Source organism: Pseudorca crassidens, chromosome 9 (genome assembly GCF_039906515.1).
Source record: "Pseudorca crassidens isolate mPseCra1 chromosome 9, mPseCra1.hap1, whole genome shotgun sequence".
Taxonomy (NCBI): Eukaryota; Metazoa; Chordata; class Mammalia; order Artiodactyla; family Delphinidae; genus Pseudorca; species Pseudorca crassidens.
This window is the reverse complement of record NC_090304.1, coordinates 96,545,374-96,566,183: the sequence shown is the minus strand read 5'-3', so window position 1 is coordinate 96,566,183 and position 20,810 is coordinate 96,545,374. Positions and strand designations below refer to the sequence as shown.

The window sequence follows — 20,810 nt, the reverse complement described above, 5'->3', positions numbered from 1 at the left end:
AAAGTGATAAATTATATTGATAAACTTTCTAATATTGAACTATTTTTCCATTACTGGGATAAAATTTTCCCATTTGTAGTACTTTTTTTAATTCATCGCAGTATAACTTACATTCAGTAAAGTATAGTAATCTTAAATGTATAGCTTAATAAATTTGTACATATGTGTACATCCATTTAAATACCACTCAGACCAAAATAGTGAATATTTTCAGCACTGCAGTTGACTCATTCCCTCAACCAGTCTATATGGCCAGCCACTCACTCCCAAAGTAATGACTCTTCTGAACCCTCTCTCTATAGATTCATTTTGCCTGTCTTGAAATTCTCAGAAATGGGTATTCTCAGACTATCAAATAGTTGAGAGTCTTATGTGTCTGGCTTTTCACTCAACAATGTGGATTGTTGTGTAGAGCAACAGTTAGTTTTTTAAAATATTATTTAGTATTCCATTATTTGAATAAGATGCATTGATTTTTTAACACAGTATTAGAGTCCATTGATATTTTATTTAAGTTTCTTTTATACCTATGTTCTTAAATAAAAGTGGACTAAAGTTTCCTTTTCTTTTTTTTCTTTTTTCTTTTATTTTTTACTTTTTGGCTGCACCACTCGGCTTGCAGGAGTTACCCAACTTTGAGGATCTCAGTTCCCTGACCAGGGATTGAACCTGGGCCACAGCACTGACAGTGCCAAATCCTAACCACTAGACCACCAGGGAACTCCCTAAAGTTTCCTTTTCTTATAATGTTCTTTTCTTTTTTGGTGTCAACTTTATACTAAGTTACATCAAGTTCATAAAATAATCTAGAGAGATTTGCCTATTTTTTATTTTTGGAACAATTTGTGTTGGATACTAATTACTTATTCCTTGAAATTTTAATAGAATTTACCTAAAAATACTTATAAAACACCATGGGACTTTTGTAAAATCTAACAGAGAGGTTTTTCTAATTACTACTTTAATTTGTCATTTTGCTATTAGTCTTCAAGTATTATATTTATCTTGTGCCAATTTCAGCATTATATATTTTCCAGAAATATGTGTATTTCATCAAGGCTTTCAAATGTATATTGTTGTATATATGTATATAGATGTTCTAAAATTTTATATTTTAAAATCTGAGTTCTATTTCCTGCCTAACTCTGTACTCTGGTTATTTGAAAAACTTCTCTTTTGTTTCTTGATGTTTTATTAGTCTTTTTGAAAATGTTTATTTTATGAGTCTTTTCAAAGAAATTTTGGGTTTTTTTTTAGTCATTTGTATTGTATTTGCTACTATTGGTATTCTTAATTTCATTGATTTCTGCTCTAATCTTTATTATTTCCTTCTTGTTTATTTGGGTTTTCTCTACTGGTTTTTTTTCCCCCTCCAGATTTGAATGCATAGCTCATTTGTTTTCAATCTTTCTTGTTTTCTGATGGATGTGTTTAAAGCTATAAATTGTCCTCTTGGCACTGCTTTATTTGTAGTACATAAATTTTGACAGGCAGAGCTTTCCTTGACATTCAGTTCTAAGTAATTCATAATTTTCCTTAATATTTTCTCTTCAATCCAAAGGCTATTTGGTTGTATGTTTTTATTTTTCAGACATGTAAGATATTTTCGCTATTCTTTTGGTCTCTTCCCACCTCTTGTGTCTCCTGACTGCCATCATGTTGACATTATCTGGATTTTAGTTCCAGATTTAATTTATAGTCATCCTTCATTCAAGTAACAATAAAATTTAATAAATTCATTTTCAATCTTATTTTTCTTATATAAGAAAGATTCACTTCCTTTTTTTATTGCTGGAATATATTCTGCATATATCTTTAGCCTGAGGATATCTTTATTTTACCTCCACAGTTAAATAAATATTTAGCTGTATATAAAATTCAACAGTTTCTAGATATAATTTGATTGTCATCCCATTGTCACTCAGATTCTCCTTATTTGTAGGTGACCTGCTTTTTCTCTATGGAAGTTTTCTCTCTGTTTCTGGTGCTCTTAGTTTTCTCCTTAATGCATCTATGTATGAGATTTTTTTCTTCTCTATCTTTTTCAGCACTCTCTTAACCCTTTCTGTCTGAAGGCTAATTTGTTCCTTTAATTGTGGAAAAAGTTGTCACTGTTTCTTTCAATATTTTCTTCCTTCTATTGACTCTTATCTTCTCCAGAGACACACACCTATTAGTGCTTACATTCCTATCCTCGGTGTCTCTTGATTTCCTCATAGTCTGAATTGAAAAAAAAAAAACAACTCAGTTTTTCCTTCAGTGTTTCTCCCCTATTCTCACACCATTACATCACTCACAACACTTCTGACATCAGATGTATGGGTTTTCCCCATACTGAGCAATTCAACACCTGCTGGCTGTCTTACAATTTAACTCAGTTCTGACACCGTTTACATGGAAATAATGTTGCATCCCACAGGTTAAGGGCTCAGTCCCACCAGACTGCCCCCCACTCAAAATGCCCATCAGAAGTAGGAGGTTCCTACCACAACTCTGTCCAACTTAGCTACAAATCAGAGGCCCCCACATCCCACTCCCCAAGTTTGATTAATTTGCCAGAGTGGCTCACAGAACTCAGGGAAACACTTATTCATATTTACTAGTTTATTAAAGGGTATAATAAAGGATACAGATGAGCAGCCAGATGGAGAGATACATCATGCAAGGTCTGGGACGGTCCCGAACACAGGAGCTTCTGTCCCAGTGGAGCTGGGGGTGCATCATCCTCCTGGTATATGGATATGTTCACCAATCTGGAAGTTCTTCAAACCCCGCACTATTGGGATTTTTATGGAAGCATGATGAATTAACTCCATTTCCAGTTCCTCTCCCCTCTCTAGAGAAGTGGGGGAGGGGCTGCAATTCCAAGATTCTAATCATGGCTTGGCCTTTCTGGTGACCACTCCCATCCAAGAGCCACCCAGGAGCCCACCCAGTCACCTCATTAGAACAAAGGACGCTCCTATCACCCAGGAAATTACAAGAGATTTGGGAGCTTGGTGTCATGAACTGGGTCAAAGACCAAGTATTAGAAAAAAAAAAAAAATGGTGCTCCTGGTACTCTTTCCACTTAGGAAATTACAAGGGTTTTAGGAGCTCTGTGCCAGGAACCAGGGGCAGAGACCAATATATATATTTTCTATTATCTCACACTATCCCTCGAAGAGATCCTTAACCCTTACTTATTTATCCTCTTATGATCCACAGAGTTGGGTTTTGTTGAAACGAATGTTTCCCAAAGGCAAGTCTCCATCCCAGCTTGTCCCTCTGCTGCTGCAGCTGAGGAAGTCAGGAAGGTGGTGAAAGTCCATTTCCAGGGGACTTGCCTGGTGGTGCAGTGGTTAAGAATCCGCCTGCCAATGCAGGGGACATGGGTTGGAGCCCTGGTCCGGGAAGATCCCACATGCCGCAGAGCAACTAAGCCCATGCGCCACAACTACTAAGCCTGTGCTCTAGAGCCCGCGAGTCACAGCTACTGAAGCCTGCATGCCTAGAGCCCATGCTCCACAACAAGAGAAACCGCAATGAGAAGCCCGCGCACCACAAGGAAGAGCAGCCCCTGTTTGCTGCAACTAGAGAAAGCCCGCACACAGCAACGAAGACCCAATGCAGCCATAAATAATTTTTTTTTGAAGTCCAGTTCCAGGATCCCACTTCCTAGAACCATCCATTCATTCACTCATTCATTTATTCCTTTCTGCTCTGTGCCAGGCCCTGTCCTTGGTTCTAGAGGCACTGGGTCCCTGATTACTCCTCCAACACACTCGTTGCTGTCCTCCTTGCTTAACATTCTGCTCCAGCCACTCCGGACCTCTCCCAGCACCTTGAAGATGCCAGGCGTGCTCCCCTCACAAGGTTCTTCCCCTTGCTGTTCTCTGCACCCGAAATGTCCTTCTCCTCCTCCACCTTTCCTGTCCCTGTCAATGTTTACACTGATGACTCCTTCTCATCATTCAAGTCTCAGTTCAAACGTTACCTCCTCAAAGAGACCATCCCTGGCCACTCTCTAAAGTAGTCAGCCCTCTGGCCACTCTGCTTCATCCTGTTTAATTTCTCTATATATCTCTCTCTCTATATATATATCTCTATATGTCTCTATATATATCTTCTCTATATATATATATATCTATATATATTCTCTCTATATATATCTTTTACCACTCCTGGAAATTAGCCAGGATGGGACAGGCTACGCTGCAGTAACAAAGGTGGTGGGAGAGTCAGAGTTAATGTTCATGCAGGGTTTATCGTGTGCAGGGTACTTCATGTAGCGTCTTGTATGTATCATCTTATTTAATTTATGCAACACCCATATAATGTACATATTATTGTGATCCTCATTGTACAGGTGAGGAACCTGAGGCTTAAGGAGCTAGAGTGTGGTGGAGTCAGGATTTAATCTGAGTCTGTGTGACTAGAGCCCCCGTGCTCGCAACAAGTATGAAATAGGAGGGAGGAGAAGTGCTCATCCTTCTCTCTGCCTCTTTCCTTCCTGCTAAAGCTCAGCTCTTTCAGAGCATGTCTGGACATTAGCCCAGAAGGACAAGGGCATCTGGAGCTTGGAGGGGTGCCAGTGAATAGCATGCTCCCTGGAAAGGGCTTTTCTCTCTGCTGGTCCCCACCCCTCTCCCTCCAACAGCACAGGATTGGGGAAGGGACTCCAAAAGACCTCCTTCCATTAAGAGTCTAGAGAAAAATCCCAAGCTCGTCAATAACCACAGACTCCTTTTGGCCCTGATCTTGTACAGGGCTTATCTGATCCCCCTCCTCCATCCCATGAGCTCAATACACACAAGGCAAATTAGGGCCCCCCTCCCTGACCTGAGCCCACCGCTTCCACAGGCGTCTAGTCCCACATCTAGAGGAGGGGCCTGGTCCCTGGGCACTGCCAAGACAAGTCATAACCAGAGCTCAACCCAACACTCCTGGTTTTTTTCTCCCCACTCCCTGTGGGGGCGGGGGAGCTGCTGGGGCCCCAGGTCTTTTCCTTTTCTGGTACCCCACATCCCTTCAGACAGAGGAGGTCCAGCCCCTGCCTTCGGGTTAGGGTATGGGTTAGGAAGTGCTGGGCTGAAGTGAGCAGAGCTGTGGCCTGTCCTTTCCCCAACCCCCTTGGCTCTGACCAGAGGGGAGGGAGGAGAGAGAGAGGAGAAATTCCTACTCATCTTCCTCCCCACAGGGCCAGATGCTGGTGGAGGAGGCGCGGGGACCTGCCGTGGCGCCCGTCCCTCCCTGGTCAGGAGAGGCTTGGGAAGGGCAACACCACAACCCTCCCGGGCCTCACCGCTGAGAGATTTCGCAGTCTGCAGAGACGTCCCACCGTTTCTTCTGTCTCACCACCACGACAGCTCTTGAAGGTCAGCAGGGAAGGGCTTGTTCGTCCCCATGGTGTAGATGAGGAAACCGAGGCTCAGCAAGGAGCAGTTACACACCAAAGGCTACGCTGTGACCTTGGATTGGTGGTCTAGCCAGGACTGTCCTCTGCTACCTCACGTTAACATATGCGTATTCACCTGGGTGTGTGTGCACAGATGCATGTTTGCACATGGGCATGCATGAAGTGTTTAAATGTGCCTTGTGCAAGCCTTCCTGACGCGATCAGTGCGAGGGCCATGTGCAGGACCTCAGGGCTCCAGACTCTGTTTCTGGCAAGTGTCATGCCCCCCGACCCTGAACACTGCTTACTGCTTAGCCCCACCTTCTGCCCTGCCTCCCCCTCCCACAGAGGTCCTCCTCCTTGGCCGAGATCCCCAACTGGCTTTGTTCCTGCTGCTAGCAGAGCTATGTGGACATTGTGTGGCTGCCAGCACGCTCACTGTGACGCGCTGGGCCCCTACCTGCTGCCCCACCCTCTCTTCTTTCCCCAATGCAATTAGTAGGAAGTTCACCTTGGATCTAACCTGCCCCTCTACTGAGAAAACTGCCCCCCTTCTCCATCTCAATTTGACTGGGTGCCTCCCCCGGGCTCTCGTCTTCTGCTAGCCCAGGATGGCCTTTCCCTCGTTGGGAGAACAAGGCTCATCCCCTCGATACTCGAGTCGTGCCTGGGGGAAGCCTCGCTTGCCTCTCACCTCTCTCTACGTGGCAGAGCAGTGAGCGGGGAGCCAGGGCCCCCTTTATTGCCGTCAATTTTCCACCTCAGCTTACCTGTGTCTTCACATGGTGTTCTCAGACACCATGTTGTGTGTACAACAACCAGGTTAAATAAGTGTTGCATCCTTCCCATCCCCCTAATTCCCCGTCCTCTTGCTGAGGACAGCTAAGTGTCTCCCTGGCTTCCGGAGAAGATGCTGGTGTATTGTCACCTGCCTTTATTTGATTAGTGTCTTATTCAAAATGCCTGGGGCCATTGTGCCACAGAGAGGAAGAGAGAGGGAGAGGACGAGTCTCCCCTTTGCCTTCTGCTGCCGGAGCAGCTGGTCCCGGGGAGGTGGATGGGGGTGGGGGGCAGGACCACAGGAAACAGGGTGGGGAGATGGTGTCACGTGAGGTCAGGGAGGCAGGCAGAGGAGAATCAGAGAAGCCAAGCGTCGAGGACTGTGAGCCTAAGACGGAAGCTCCCAGAACTCGGATTCATAAACCTTTCCAGGCATCTCATGTCCATCCTCCACTTGCCACTGTGACCCATGGAGGCCCCTCCAAGCTCCCAGGGTAGGAGCTGGTTAGATACTTGGTGTTTTCCCTCATGCAGGAGAAAACTCGAGTTCTGGCGGCCCCAGTGGTGAATGCTTGATGCCACTGGACCAGAGGCCCTGGATCCTGGTGCCCCAGGGACCTCTGTGGCCTCCTTGAACACAGATAGACCAGAGACCCAAGAGCCATCAGACAGATAAGCACCTCAGAGCCTCGGAGCCCTGGAAGGCAGTGGCTTCATCCAGGCAGCCCTGCTCCAGGCCCAGAAGAACAGCTGAGAATTCACTACCTTCTTACATAGGGTCATTGGCACCATCCTACTGTCTTATTCAATTTTCTCAGTAATTCTATGAGACAGCTGATATTCTTTTCATTTTCCAGATGAGACAGTTGAGGCCCAGGAAGCCAGATGACTTTCTGAAGGTAACAGTCAGCAAATGATAGAACCAAGATGCAAAACTAGGTCTTCTGATGTCGACACCAATCCCCCCGCCATAACTCAAGCTAGTCTTGACAGTGGCCGAAAGGGTGGCCCCTGCTGACACGTGAGCTGCTCACCTTACAAGGCACGTCAAGAACACAACAGTCAGGAAGGCGGATGCCCGTCCAGCCCCCTCAGACAGATGTCTCCCTGGGTGGCTGTCTTCTTTTGCAGGTAGTCGTGAGCCAAGCTGCCGGATGTTTGACACAGATCCCTACTGAACCACAGCTGTGACACGCATCCTCACGTTCGCTTCCAATAGACTGGCAGATGCGCCCGTGCGCCGAGCTTGCTGGCGTTCCTTTTCACACCCCCGCCTGCATCCCCTGGGAATCTATTCAAAGCTACTCAACAGAGCAGCCAGGAGAAGATAAACCCGTATCCACACTGTGTTTCTCTTCGTCTCTCTCCTTGTGGAAAAAAAAAAAAGGAACAGTACAAAGTCTCATCCAATATTCACTGGGAATCATCCTGACATGATCCCAGGAAAATAAGTTCTTTTCAAAGCCACAGTTCCACTGCATCCTCTCCCGTGGCTGAGAGCAGGCAGAGCGGGCTGTGTGCGGGGCTCCGTGGCTGGCAGAGGCACCCGGCGGTAAGGCTTAATTATGATTCACGGAGCTGCGTTGCGGAGATGGTTTAAAGCCACTTAATTAGTGTAGGAATAAACCACCGTAATTTTCCTGAAATATGGCCTAATTAACCTGTGGAAAAGCCAGGGCCACTGGTCAGGAATGCCGGAGACGTTAATAGTCTATTAATATACCCGGCCCGCTCTCTGGCCCAGCTTTGGGGGTTCACCGGGCTGGGGGAACAGAGGAGAATGGGGTTTGCCCTGCAGGTGATGATTTAAAAATATATGAAGTGGGCAGGGAAAGGAAAAAGGAAATATTATGAGCCAAGCAGTGTTTTAATCCATTCCTTATTTAATCCTCAAAATAATCCTTTAAAATAGATACTAAAGTTCAGAGAGGTCCATTAATGAATCCAAGGTCACACAGCCATGAAATAGCCGAACTGGAATTCATTCTCTAGTCAGGCTGTTCCAAAGGCCACACTCTTTCCGTTATTCCTCACTGCCTTTGGCAGGTACAGAAGACTTGGGGAAATGGACATAATAGAGAAAAGAGGCCCCTTCAACTCTAAGGAAGCACCACTCCCTCTGACATTTAGAAAATAGAGTCATTCAAGCTTCCTGGACACTGCACAGCCCTAGGAATCCCCATTCACATAGGCTACAATGGGAATGAGGTCCCCTCGAGAACACAATGCACAGCCTGCACAACAGTCCTGAGAGACCAGCTTAGACGACTTTAATTTCCTTTTCCACTTAAGTCTCCAGCCCCAACCCTGGCTCTGAGTCCAGATGTTGGCCCTAAGCCAGAAAAGCCACGTCTTGGATAATTCTTAATGAAGCAGGATTTGAACCCAGTCCTCCCCTGGGGATACTCCAGTGCCCAGGGACGCTCAGACGCCAGGACAAAAGTCCAGAGCCCTCCAGGGGGAGCCCGAGAGCCAGACTTCCACCTCCCAGTCTGGCCAGCAGGTCGAGGAATATTCCAACAACGTCTTCATTCTTCCCCGATCAAAGGAGCTGGGATTGAACCTGCTGTAATCGTCCGTCGGGGAGTTTGCTTAAAATTCCCCTAATTATGGGAGAGCAGAAAATTGCTACGCCTCAGACTGAATAGAGAAATCGAAGGCGCCCTGCTCCAAGCTGCCTAGGGGAGACAAGCCAGGATGGGAACAGAAAGCGAGGCGGCGGGGGGTGCGGGGGACAGTGTGGGTACTATGATGGCAGTGATGGGAGGGGAGCGGAGCTCCTGGTCCGTGCCAAGGAGTGGGAGAGGAAGGGAGAGAGCCAGCTGCAAGGGGGTCACGGTGCCTGGCTCAGGTGGCGCACACCGTCCACCCCCCACTCCCTGCAGGGAGAAGGGTGCACGGGCAAGAAGGTTGGGCACGTGGGGAAGAATTAGCCAGGACGCGCCCTCCCGTGGCTGGAGCTGGCCTTCGGGAGAGGCTGGGGTAGCCTGTAACTCTGGCTTACTTTAGAAAATAGATCCTGGAGCATCTTCTCTGCCAGGAGAGGGAAGGAAAGAGCAGAGAGACAGACCAGGCAGGGACCAAGCTGGAAGGACAGGCTGCTTCAGGCACCCCTCTGGGCTCTGCCCTATTCCAGGCAGGTGGAGGGTCTAGAAGGAGTGTAGTGGGGGAAGGATCCCACCCTTGGGGAGTCTCAGTCTGATGGGGCACACTGAGTGAGCATCCCAACCCAAAGAAAGAAGCCCTATACACCAGTGCCCAGCGCATGACGGCCCTGAACTCTAGGAAGGGGGTCCGGACTGTACTGAACTGGGCGGAGTCAGAAGAGGAAGGCTTGCTGGAGAGGCAAGTACTGAGCAGGAGAAGACAGGAGGAGGAGGAAGGATGGGAGAAGGGAGGGGAATGTTCGAAGGAACACTGCAAAGTACCAAGGGGTTATGGCTATCATTTGCAGGGAGGGAAGCACGGCCCAGGGAGGTGAAGTCAGTCGTCTAAGGTGACACATCTCATCAGTGGCTGAGCTGGGGCTCAAACTCCTGGTCTGTGTATTACACCTCCCAGGGAGCAGGAGGGGTGGGGAGGGGCTGGCCGGAAGGCAGAGTGCTAGCACGAAAGAGGAGGCCACTCCCCGACCAGTAGATGTTGACTCTGAGGGGCAAGCAATATTCTAACGGGTCTCCCCTTTGCTAGCCTGACCCCTTGCAGGAGCTCCCCGGGCTCCCCACCTCTCATAGCTTGGAAAAGGTTGACGCTCCACAAGTCTCATGCTTTCCCAAGGGATTTCTCAGTTCCTCAGGCAAGTCCCTGCACTGGCCCAGCTTGGGTCCTCTGCGGCCCCAGCTGCACTATTGTGCTTGTCCCAGTTACAGGTGTTGGAGTATCAGTTGAGACTGAGGGATTGCAAGTTACAGAATCCACTCAAACGAGCATTTAAATAAAAGGGGAAGTTTATGAAAGTGACACAGGAGTGTCATGTCCCATGTCCCCCAGCACAGGAACGCAGTCAAGCCTCAGTCAAAGGCGTCAAGGACAGGGCTTCCCTGGTGGCGCAGTGGTTGAGAATCCGCCCGCCAGTGAAGGGTACGTGGCTTTGAGCCCTGACCCGGGAAGATCCCACATGCCACGGAGCAACTAGGCCTGTGCGCCACTACTACTGAGACTGCGCTCTAGAACCCACGAGCCACGACTACTGAGCCGGCGTGCCGCATCTACTGAAGCCCGTGTGCCTAGAGCTCCGCAACAAGAGAAGTCACCGCAATGAGAAGCCCGCGCACCGCAACGAAGAGTAGCCCCCGCTCGCCGCAACTAGAGAAAGCCCGCATGCAGCAACGAAGACCCAATGCTACCAAAAATAAATAAATTTTTAAAAAAATGTTTTTAAAAGAAAGGACATCAAAGACAGGAACGCCAGCCGGAACCTGGAGCTCCTGCCATCCTGCTCCGCGTCTCGTATCTGCATCCCCATCTGGTCCTCAGCTTCTCCTTGTGTACCTGGGCAGACCCCCAAATTCAAGATGGTGACTCAGGGCTCCCAGGCCTACATGGCTAACCCTAGTGAAGAACAGCATGAAGAGATGGTCTCTAGGCCCCAATTCCAGTACGCCAGAGACAGAATTCTGACCATCCCAGCTTGGCTCAGTGCCTGTTCTAGTCCGGTCAACCTCAGGCCAGGGGTCGGTCACACTGAACAAAGGCTGCTGTGTGCCCTCCACTGTGTGTGAGCAGATCAGGTCAGGGACCGTGGGGAGTCGGACAGTAACTCCACAGGGAGAATGTGCTCGGGTAGTGGATGTGCGGTGGATGGACCTGGAGGTGGGGCTGGGGGCTTACCTGTGTCAGCAGGTCCCTCAAGGGGGTGAAGCCTCCACCTGAAGCCAGGTGGTGAGTGTTTCAGTGGGTCAGACACCAAAGCTATGGCTGAGGCAAATCCTCAAGTGGGAAACTGAGGAGCGGGGGAGCCGGCCTGGACCCTGGCCCCTGGCCCCGTGGGAGCCAAGTCGTGCAGTGGCAGGCCGGTCTGCGAGGGCTGGAGTCTGGCCCGAGGCCTGTGGGAAGGCAGGCCAGCGTCCTGAGCTCCAGGGTGGTTATCTGAGACTGGGAAACCTGTACTTTAGAAGCTTGACTGTTTTCATGCTGTTTGTATTTTCTGTAATTACTTCCCTTTTGTTCTCCCGTAGTATTTATGCAAGTCCTTTGTGAAAATTCCAGCGGATCCCAGCAATGCTGAGAGGAAACAGCAAAGGGGTTTGTGTCTCTTCCTAGGCTCAAGGTAAAAGAGAAACATCGCCCGGAGCCTGGGAGGGGTGGTGCTGGCAGGAACGTGGCCAGGAGGGCTTGGGGGGCGGGGGCAAGGATGGCAGCTGGGAGGCTCCTCCTCCCCTGGTCTCTTTCCAAGCTCCTTCTCAAATGTAGGGAGGCCCTGGGCTTCCTTTGAATATAAAATCGGTTGTCCTGAACTGGGCAAGCTGGCAGAGCTGCCCACTTACTCTCTGCCCCATCCTGGGAGGCAGCCGAAGCCACCCTCAGACCAGTCTTGCACATAAACTCCTGAGGAAGCTGCTTCCTGTGCCCTGGATGCTCCTTGGGCGCTGGGGCAGGGAGGGGACCACCACAGGTGCTAGCCCAGGGCAGGGACCCTGTCTTGAGACCCCGGGAATGGGAACTTGGGCACCTGGGATAAGCCCTCCCTTGATCCCAGTCTCCACGGGGTTCTGAATCTTCCTCCAGTCTCACCTGCCCCAGCCCTGATTTCTTGCTGGGTTCTACCTTAAAAACCCCACACAGGCATCAGAGTCCAGTTAAGGTGGGGCTGGGGGTAGGGGGTACCTCAGTTTCTCCCTGGGTCTAAGGGCCTGCCCTTGGGTGAGGAGATGGGTGAGGCCCTGGTGTAGGAGATCAGAGGTACCTCTGTGGTTTCTAAAAGGGGAAGAGCTGAAGGGCCAAAGTGGTAGAAAGGACCAGAGAAAGAGTCACAGAGGCCTTTGTCCTCTGATATTAAATTATTAATTAATTATTAATTTAATTATTAATTAAGCAAATAGTCACCAGTGCATCACTGGAAAGTCCTGGCCCTGCCCCCATCCCCACCACCGCGGCGGTTCCTGACCAGATGGAGTGATCCCGGGCGGCTGAGCAGCCCCCAGGAGCGATGTGTCCACAGGCTGAGAACCGGCAATGACACGGGACATTAGGTGCTGATGGCTTCGCCAAGCAAGAAAATCGCAGTTAAGGATGCAATGGGTCCCTCCGGGTGCCGTCAGACAGGATCTGGAACAAGACGCAAGGGAGCTGGAGTGGGGAGCCAGCACAGGGCTGCAGGGGTCCAGCCTCCATCCTCTCAGCAAGTCCGTCAACAACGGAAATATCATAACACCTGCATTTACTCAGTGCCCAGCAGGCCCCTGGTTGGCAGGCGGGAGTGCGATTATCTCCATTCTACAGAGAAGATAAGGAAACTGAGGAGTAGAGGTTAAGTGACCTGTCTGAGAGTGGAGATGGAATTCAGGCCCGGCTCTGTCTGGCACCAGTCAGGACTCAGAGCTGCCCCGCTGCAGTGCCCTCTCCTAAGGGTTCCCCACACTGGGCTCAGCACTGCCCCTGGGCCTGAGGCTTCGGGGTGGGGTGGGGGGTGCGGAGAACCCACCCAGACTCCCCAGCAGCCACACCAGGGACACACCTCTCCACCCTGGTGTGGAGGAGGAATATCCGGCCTGGCTGACGAGTGGAAGCCGCTCCAGGGGAGGTGGCGGACCCAGGAAGGTGGGAGGCAAGGAGGGGCACACACGTCCCCTCGAAGCTCCCCACTTACCTTGCTCATATCTCCCACCTTGCAGAGCCCCGTCTCCCGGTCCTCCCACCTCGGGCTTTGGGCAGTGACCTCATTGTTACTAACAGGCTCTTCCTTATCTCTACCAGCCCTGCCTGGAGGAGGGGCACCTGCACCACTCCCCAAGCCCTGCTTGTTTGTGCATGCCCACCATGCCCTAGAGTGACCTTGAGGGTCAGGTGGTATGTGGGAAGCAGCCCATGAAAAACTGTGCCCTTTTTAGGAGCTGATCATATTGCACCCAACGTGGAGGATGGGGAGAGAGTCAGGGATGGGAGAGGTAAGATGAAATGAGAGGAAGATGAGAAATGAGGTGCTCAGAGGGCCCAAACCAGGTAGGGGCGCCTCACCGCAATGCTGGCAGCTTGCAGCAGTGCTGACCTGGGCATCGGGGAGCCGCTGAAAGGCGGCTGAGAGCTGGAGACACTGAGTTATTCAGTCTTGGCTCAAACCTGCTCCCTCAGGCTGGGCACTGAACCTGTCCTGGAAACACTCTTACCGCAAACTACCCGTCCAGGGTCCTGTTCCATCTGTTTGGAGCCCAAGGAGGTGAAGGGTGATTGAGACCTGAGGTTGCCCCCACAGGTGTCGCTGGTTTGCTGGGAAGAACCTGGGGGCCTGGAGCCTGCAGGACTCACTTCTGACAGCAAAGCCCCATCCAAGAGTTGACTAGAACCCTGAGAGAAGGGGAGAGCTTGCGGGTTCAGAAAGGGAACACAAGAGTGAGGGAATTCAAGATGACCCCCAACTTTGCCTTGAATGCCTGTCCCTTCATTCCCAGCAGCCCAAACCTTACCCATCCTTCAAAATGCAGTAGAAATGCCACCTCTTCCATGAAGCCTTCCCTGACCTCCAAATGAAGTTTTCTCTCTCCCTAAGTACTTTATCCACACTGGTCTCACAAGACTTGTCATTTTCTTCCTTGCATTGTACCTACCTGGCTAGACGTGGAGCTCCATAGGGCAGAGCCATTGTCCCATCAAGAGCTCCAAACCTACCTGTCAGATAAAGGGAGGCTGAGGGAGAGGAGGGTTCACTAAGGACAGGAGGTGAAGTGCTCGGATCAGAAGGCACAGGGGGGTTCAGGAAACACCAGCTGAAACAAGACTCAGAAGAGCCATTATTCGCTACCTGAAATCCAGGTTGCATTTGGGGACCAAATACAAAGGAAGCTTGTTTCTCCAGAGTCCTGGGCAACTGAGAAACCAAATGTAGTGCTCTCACAGAAGGGGCAAGTGCTGGCTACTGGGAGAATAAGTTTTAAAGGAAAAAATGCCCACCCCCGCCCCCATGTGGTTCTGGTAATGGCAGCAGCAGAAATAAAACCATCTATTTGTGCAACAGTATTTTTCATTTCAGATATTTTATTTTCATCTTTGTAAGTTCATATTCTAAAAATCTTCCATTTCTCTCCTCATCATGTTCACGTTTTCCTCTACATTTCTGAGCATATGGTACATATTTATAACCACTGCTTTAGCATCCTTGTCTGCTAACGCCATCATCTTTCTCATTTAGGGGTCTGTTTCTGTGGATTGATTTTTCCTCTGGTTATAGATCCTACTTTTCTGCTTCTTTGCATGGCTGTTAATTTTTTATTTGATGACCAATATTGTGACTTTTCCATTGGGTTCTAGATTTTGTTGTATTCCTTTAAAGAGTGCTGGACTTTGTTCTGCTTCACAGTTATTTGGAGTCACTGTGACCCTTTTAAGTCTTGTGTTTAAGCTCCATTAGAATGGGTCCAGGGCAGCTTTTGGTCTCAGGCTAAGGTAACATCCTTCTGAGGACTGTATCCAACGCATCACATACTACAAGCTCTCTCCACTCTCGCCGGTGGGAATCTGAACCATTCCCAGCCCTGTGTGAGCTCCAGGAATTGTTCGGTCTTATGCTTTCCAGCAGTTCTTTCCTTAATTATGGTGTTTCACCCCAATTGTTTGCAAATCAATGTCCGGCCAAAGTTTTGAGGCCCCTTCTAGAGATTTCTGGAAATCTCCACGTGCAGCTCCCTTCTCTCCAGAACTCTTCGTCACAGATCCTAGCCTCCTCAGCCTCTATCCCTGTCTTATCAACTCAACCCCCAGACTCTGTCAGGGATTCCCCCCCTCCTTTGCCTTGGCCTGGAAACTTTCTCCAGGCAGTAAACTGATGAGGTAGTGGGGCTGTTTCCCTTCTCTCAGGGACCACCATCCTCTGCTAACTGTTCCCCACTGTCTGAAAGTAGCTGTTTCATACCTTTTGTCCAGTTTCCAGTTGTTTTCATCAAGTGGGCAATTACCATAGCTGTTAATCTATGGGCCGAAGGGAAGGCTTCCCACGCACTAAACATTTATTGGGGAAATCTCCAATGAGATTTCCAGTGTGTGAGGCCCTGCTCTAGGCGCTGGGTATAAAGCGCTGAATTAATGGACAGAATCTCTGCCTTTACGGAGCTGATATGCCAGTCGGTGGGGCAGACAAGAAATAATAAACATAATAAAAAATTGTATAGCATGTTAGAAGGTGAAAAGTGCTGTGGGGGAAAAAATACAGCAGTATGAGAGAGAGAGAGAGAGAGAGAGAGAGAGAGCGCTGCGGAAGGGAGCAGTATTTTAAATAAGGGGCTCAGGGAACACCTCACTGCATAAGTAAACTGAGCCTAGTCCTGAAGGAAGGGAATGAATGAGCCACAGATACAAGGGCGCTGAAGTGGGAGCAGGCCTCTCTTGCTCAGGGAACAGCAGGGAGACCAGTGTAGCCATGCGGGTTTGAATGAGAAAGAGACACAGTCAGAAACCAAGGGGAGGGGCTAGACCGTGGCGAGCCTTCGAGGCCACAGAAGGAGAGCAGACAGTTACTGTAATAACTGAGACAAGAGAAGGTGAGACCTTGGACCTGGGTGGCGGCCACAGACATGGTGAGAAATGAATTCAGAAGATTCTGAATGCTATGTCAAAACACTGAAAGAGAGAGGAGTCCAGGATGACCCCTGAGTTTTTTGGCCTGAGCAGCTGGAAGGATGGAGGTACCATTGACCCATGCAGGGAAGGTTGCCAACTGAGTCTGTAGGTGGGAGGTGGGGGAGATCATCTTGACGGTGGACCTGTTAGGTTTGAGATGTCTCCTAGACACCCACGTGGAGGTATCCAGTGGGCAGCTGGACACTAGTTAGGAATTCAGTGGAGAGATCCAAGACAGAATGGAGGGGATGAAGCTGGGGAAATAACCCACTGGTGAGGTCTTTCCTGGTGACACCTTGAGAATCATCCTCCCCGGCCACCCCTCTGCCTCCACACAAGGGGGCAGGAGCTGGCAAAGCAGGATGGGACCTTCAGAGGCCAGCTCATCCCTCCTCTTAGTCCAAGAAAGTTGGTCCAAACCACTAAGAGCTGTCAGATCACATCACTGCACAGGAACCGCCGTCCGGACCTTCAAGAAGAAGCTGCATCAGCAACTCTGTCCCCCAGGGCCTGTCATCTGCTACTTCACAGGCTCCCCGGCTCTAATGCATGACTCGGGACGGTGAGATTTGCTCCCCTTGGCTCTAGGATGGCTCGCCTTGATAGCCCACGTCTGAGTCTCCCAGCTCTTGCTGGCTGTGCTCTCCAAGCCATCCCCGGGGCATCTCTGGTCTCAGGCTGCCATCACTCTGCCTCACAGCTGGTGTGTGACTCAGGGGAACATTTCTCCCACTTCCTATAGAGAGAAGGTCCAAGAGCACTGGCATCTGAAAATCATTCCAGATAGCTGACCTCCATCCTTACTGCTTTTATCTGCTGCCCCTCTTTCTCCCTCCCCTGGGCGCCCTCCGTCGCTTTGTCCTTGAGACTTGTCCGCACCTTCCTCGCTCCCTCTCTGCGTGGCCTCTCCCCTGCTCTCTCACCCCACTCAATCATTCATCTCAGACAGTTAGTTTAGGGGAGTGGAGATGAAATTTTTGCTGACTCTGGTGAAGGTCCTTTCCTCTCCTCACCCCGGGGCGGCCAGCAATTATCTCGATGCCCCCAGAGCCCTCTCCGCTCCAGACGTCTCCCTCTCCCTTAGACGCTTCCCGGCCCTCCCTACACTGTTGTGCTGCCGTATCCTGCTGTCCTCACGTCGTCCTGACTTTGCCAAAGAGACCTGTCCCTCAGGAGATGAACACCTTCACCTCCATAGTGACCACCCCTCCTGTCCCCCACCCATCACACACACGCACGCGCACACTGCTCCTAAAGCGTGGGCCAGGGCAGTGGCCAAGTGATCCGTGGCTCCTTTCTCTTCTGCTGCTATGGTAAAATATGGACAGCGGGAACCATGGGAGAAATGAGGCATGGAAATTAATCTGCTTTACAATCTTCATGAATATTTAAAAGCTGATGAATATGTAACTACATTTCTTTTCTCCTCCATTAGTGTCTGCTTTTGAGTTACTCTATAGCTCCCTTGGTTCCTTTGGGGTCTGGTTGGCTAGACTGATTTTTAAATTGGTTTTACAGATGCCTATACCTCCTGGGTTCCCCACAACCCCAATCTTCAGAAGAGGATTGGTCCCTTTAAAATTCCCCAGGAAGACCTGGCAGAGAGAGACAGAGAGAGAAGAAACTCCCTCTAAAACTCACACTGTGGGTTCCCAGAGGGAAGGGCAAAGGTTGAGAGAGTGGGACTCCCACCTTGCAGTGGGGCTCACAGAGTGCACCCTTTGGGGGATAAACCACCTCCCTCTTCCCTGAGCTGCGGCTTCCCCTTGAACACAATGGTAGGCCCTCGCTCCCCAGCCATTCAGGGCCATAGTCCAGGGTAGCCTTGAGAAACCAAGAAATTAGGTGGCAAAATGTTACCTTCTTCCTACTCAGAAGAATCCAATATTAGGCTAACTGTTTGGTACTTTGCAACCATCTCCTGGCCCCTGGCACCAGCTACTCCTTCTAGAACCATGCTTTGGCGCATCCCCGGTCATCTCTCTGGCCTCTCCTCCCTGCCACTAGTCTTTGGCTACCCTGGAACCCTGCTTCCCAACCACTCCCACCATCTGAAGCAGTGTGGGGGGAGGCAGGCTCCTCACCCACCCACCGCAGCCATCAGTCACCCCGAAGCGAAGCGGAAGGAGCCGGAGGGCACCTTCCCAGAGCAGCAAGATTTGTCTTGGAGCCTGGGGCTGAATCCAGCACCGAAATGGCATCCTGTAGAGGGAAGGCTGGGTACTGGCTGCGTGGAGGAAGGCACCGTGGGGCGGGGCAATGGGCTGTGGGAGACACCCATCCGGGCAGCAGGGCTGGGTCAGAACGTGCTGAGGGTCCTAAAGAACCACAGCCGTCCAGAGAACCCCAGGTTCCGTAGCCAGCACCCGGAGTTCCAGGTCATAGTGGACTGCAGCTAATTCCCGGTGTTCATCCGCCCACACCTGTCCTCAGTCTCTCCGTCCGCTCCTCATTCTACACAAAGCCTTGAAAAGCATTTCACACTGTTTTGATCGTATTTCTTCCCTACTAACAACCATCCCCAGAGGCTCCTTAATTTCTGGCTTATCAAATTCACATCTGACCTGCCAGCTCCACCATCAGCAACCCCAGGCCCCTCACCCGCCCTAAGTCCCCCCAACCACAGCCATCCAAGCTAACATGCTCCCAATCCCAAACATGCTTTCACCCCTTTGCCCCAGAGCCTCTGCTTCCCCTCGAATGGCACCTGTCCTCTCCCTCTTTCCAGGCTCTTCTCAGAACTGCCTCCATCAGGAAGCCTTCCCTAGTTGACCCCAGCCCTACTGAACCACCCTGTCACCTTTTATAGGCTCTCAGTTTTTCAGTACAGAATCCCCAGGGTGTTCATTGGCACCCTCTTCACGTGTGCGGCGCACAGAAAGGGCAGCTTGTCATGCAGTGTCTTTTAAAGCAGACCCGCACACAGATGGCAATCAGTGTCACAGCCTCCTAGGATGCAGGAATAGTGTCTGTGGATACACTCACCAGGCTGTCTCGCTCTCTCATCACCTGTGCCTTCAAGTCAGCCTCACTCCGCCTCCTGTGAATGCCTGTCCTGCTGCAGGAGCATCCCAATACAGGGACCCCTCAGGAAAGGGAAGGTGAACTGCCCTTTCTCCCTCCTCTCAACGACCACCTGGGCCTCACACACACAGGGCCTCTGGAGTGACACGGGGCTGGGGACTCCATGGGAGGGACTGCCCAACTTGGGGACAGAGAAGTCTCCTCAAACAGCGAGTCAGGAAACCAGGCTCTGGACCTGGCTGTGGACCTGGCTCCGCCCTGCTATCTTGACAGAGGCACCTAATGTTCTTGGGTCTCCCTTTTTCATCATTCAAATGGGACTAAAGTTCTGTCCCTACATCAAAGGATTATGGTGAGAATCAAATGTGAAAATGCTTTGAAAAATACAAAACACTACATAACTATTAGGTACCTTTGCTATTAAAATAATTAACAATAAATTGTTATAAAAACCAGAGTATGTGACATCCCCAGCTCCCTCTGTTTCGAGGGGTCCTTCCTGGGCCAGGGGAGGGACAGGAGGCCCAATTGGATGAGTGCCCCTTGGGATCAGCATCTCATTATCCGCGATGGGTTCCCCAAGCAGCAACGTCACCTTCAGCCCCTGGCCTCTCCGCTCAGCTTCCCAGTTGCCTCGACAGCAGGAACAAGCGTGAGCCTTGTCAGACAAGCCCTGCATCTCCGTAAAACATGCTCTAAGCATAATTACCCATCGGAGAAGTGCACGGGCCCCGCCCTTATCAGAGAGCTGCTGCCACGGCTGGATTTTCACTGCTGCAGCAGCTGAAGGCTGAGTTGTCCTGGACCAAAGAAGCAGGGGCAGTGCTCTAGCTAAGCAGGGTCAGATATGACCAGGCTTTGGATGGGAGCCCCGGGCCTTGGTTGTGAAGGCCCAAGCACCCACTGGCCCAAGAAAATGCTGAGCTCAGCTTCTCTCCTCCCTTTCATCACCCTCCAAGTTAGCCCCTAACAGCCCATCTTGAGGCCCCCTCTGTATGGGGGCTGTACCCACCCTAGGCTCCCTGTCCCCTGCCTGAGCTCCTCTGCACTGGCACCTGGGTGGCCCTCTTATTGGTCCTGCTGCCCTCCCTATCCTGAGGTGTCACCTGTGTCTCAGGTGTGGTACCAGCAGCAATCTAGGCAAGTGACAGTGCTTGGAGATGCAGCCAGGTGGTTAGGGTGGGTCGCATTCCCCAGAGCCAGGTGCAGGGCAGGGCAGGAGAGCTGCCACCTCCCACCTCCATCCCCTCCCCGTCCGCCTACATGCCTTTTCCCGGGAAACACTCCCAAACAACCTTTTGGGAAGACGTGTTCCTGTTTCCTCCACATCTCACCAGGCTACTGCCTGATTGATTTCATACCACGGACGTCACTCCTCCTTCCTTCTGGGGAACGGGAATGGCCCAAGTCCCTGGATCCAGCAGAGGTCTGTGTCTTCCACCTACCCGTCTCTAGACGGTGACTATTTCTAGAAAGAGCTGGGGAAACTGAGCCCTGGGCTGAGCACCCAACTCTTCCAACTCATTCTTCTGAGTGGAACACAGGCCAGAGGGTGGGGGAGATGTGTAGGGGTCCTTGGGAGGCAGTCCTCCTGGCCAGACTGTCAGAAGCAGCAGGGGCACCTGAGGTGCTCACTGTTTATCCTTCTAGAAGTCTCGCCTGTGGGAGCAGATGCTCTGAAGGAAGGATGATTCTGTTTGCCCTCTTCCTGTGGGGGATAACCTGAAGCGGAAGAACAAGTCGACTTCCTTTATCCCCCAAGGCACCTCCTGGCATCTCACCCTCTGCCAGGCTCAGCCCCAGGGAAGGGCCGGCAGGGCTCATGCTGTCCTCTCCTGAGCCAGGTGTGGGTTTCTCCAAG

The 20,810-nt window shown here is 50.8% G+C and overlaps 1 non-coding gene across 1 annotated transcript; it reads right to left on the bottom strand.

Annotated features, from left to right (window-relative positions):
- Positions 1-648: 648 nt before the first annotated feature.
- On the bottom strand, positions 649-720 carry TRNAD-GUC (transfer RNA aspartic acid (anticodon GUC)). Its single transcript has one exon. It is a non-coding gene; the product is annotated as a tRNA-Asp (tRNA).
- Between the last annotated feature and the right edge of the window lie 20,090 nt (positions 721-20,810).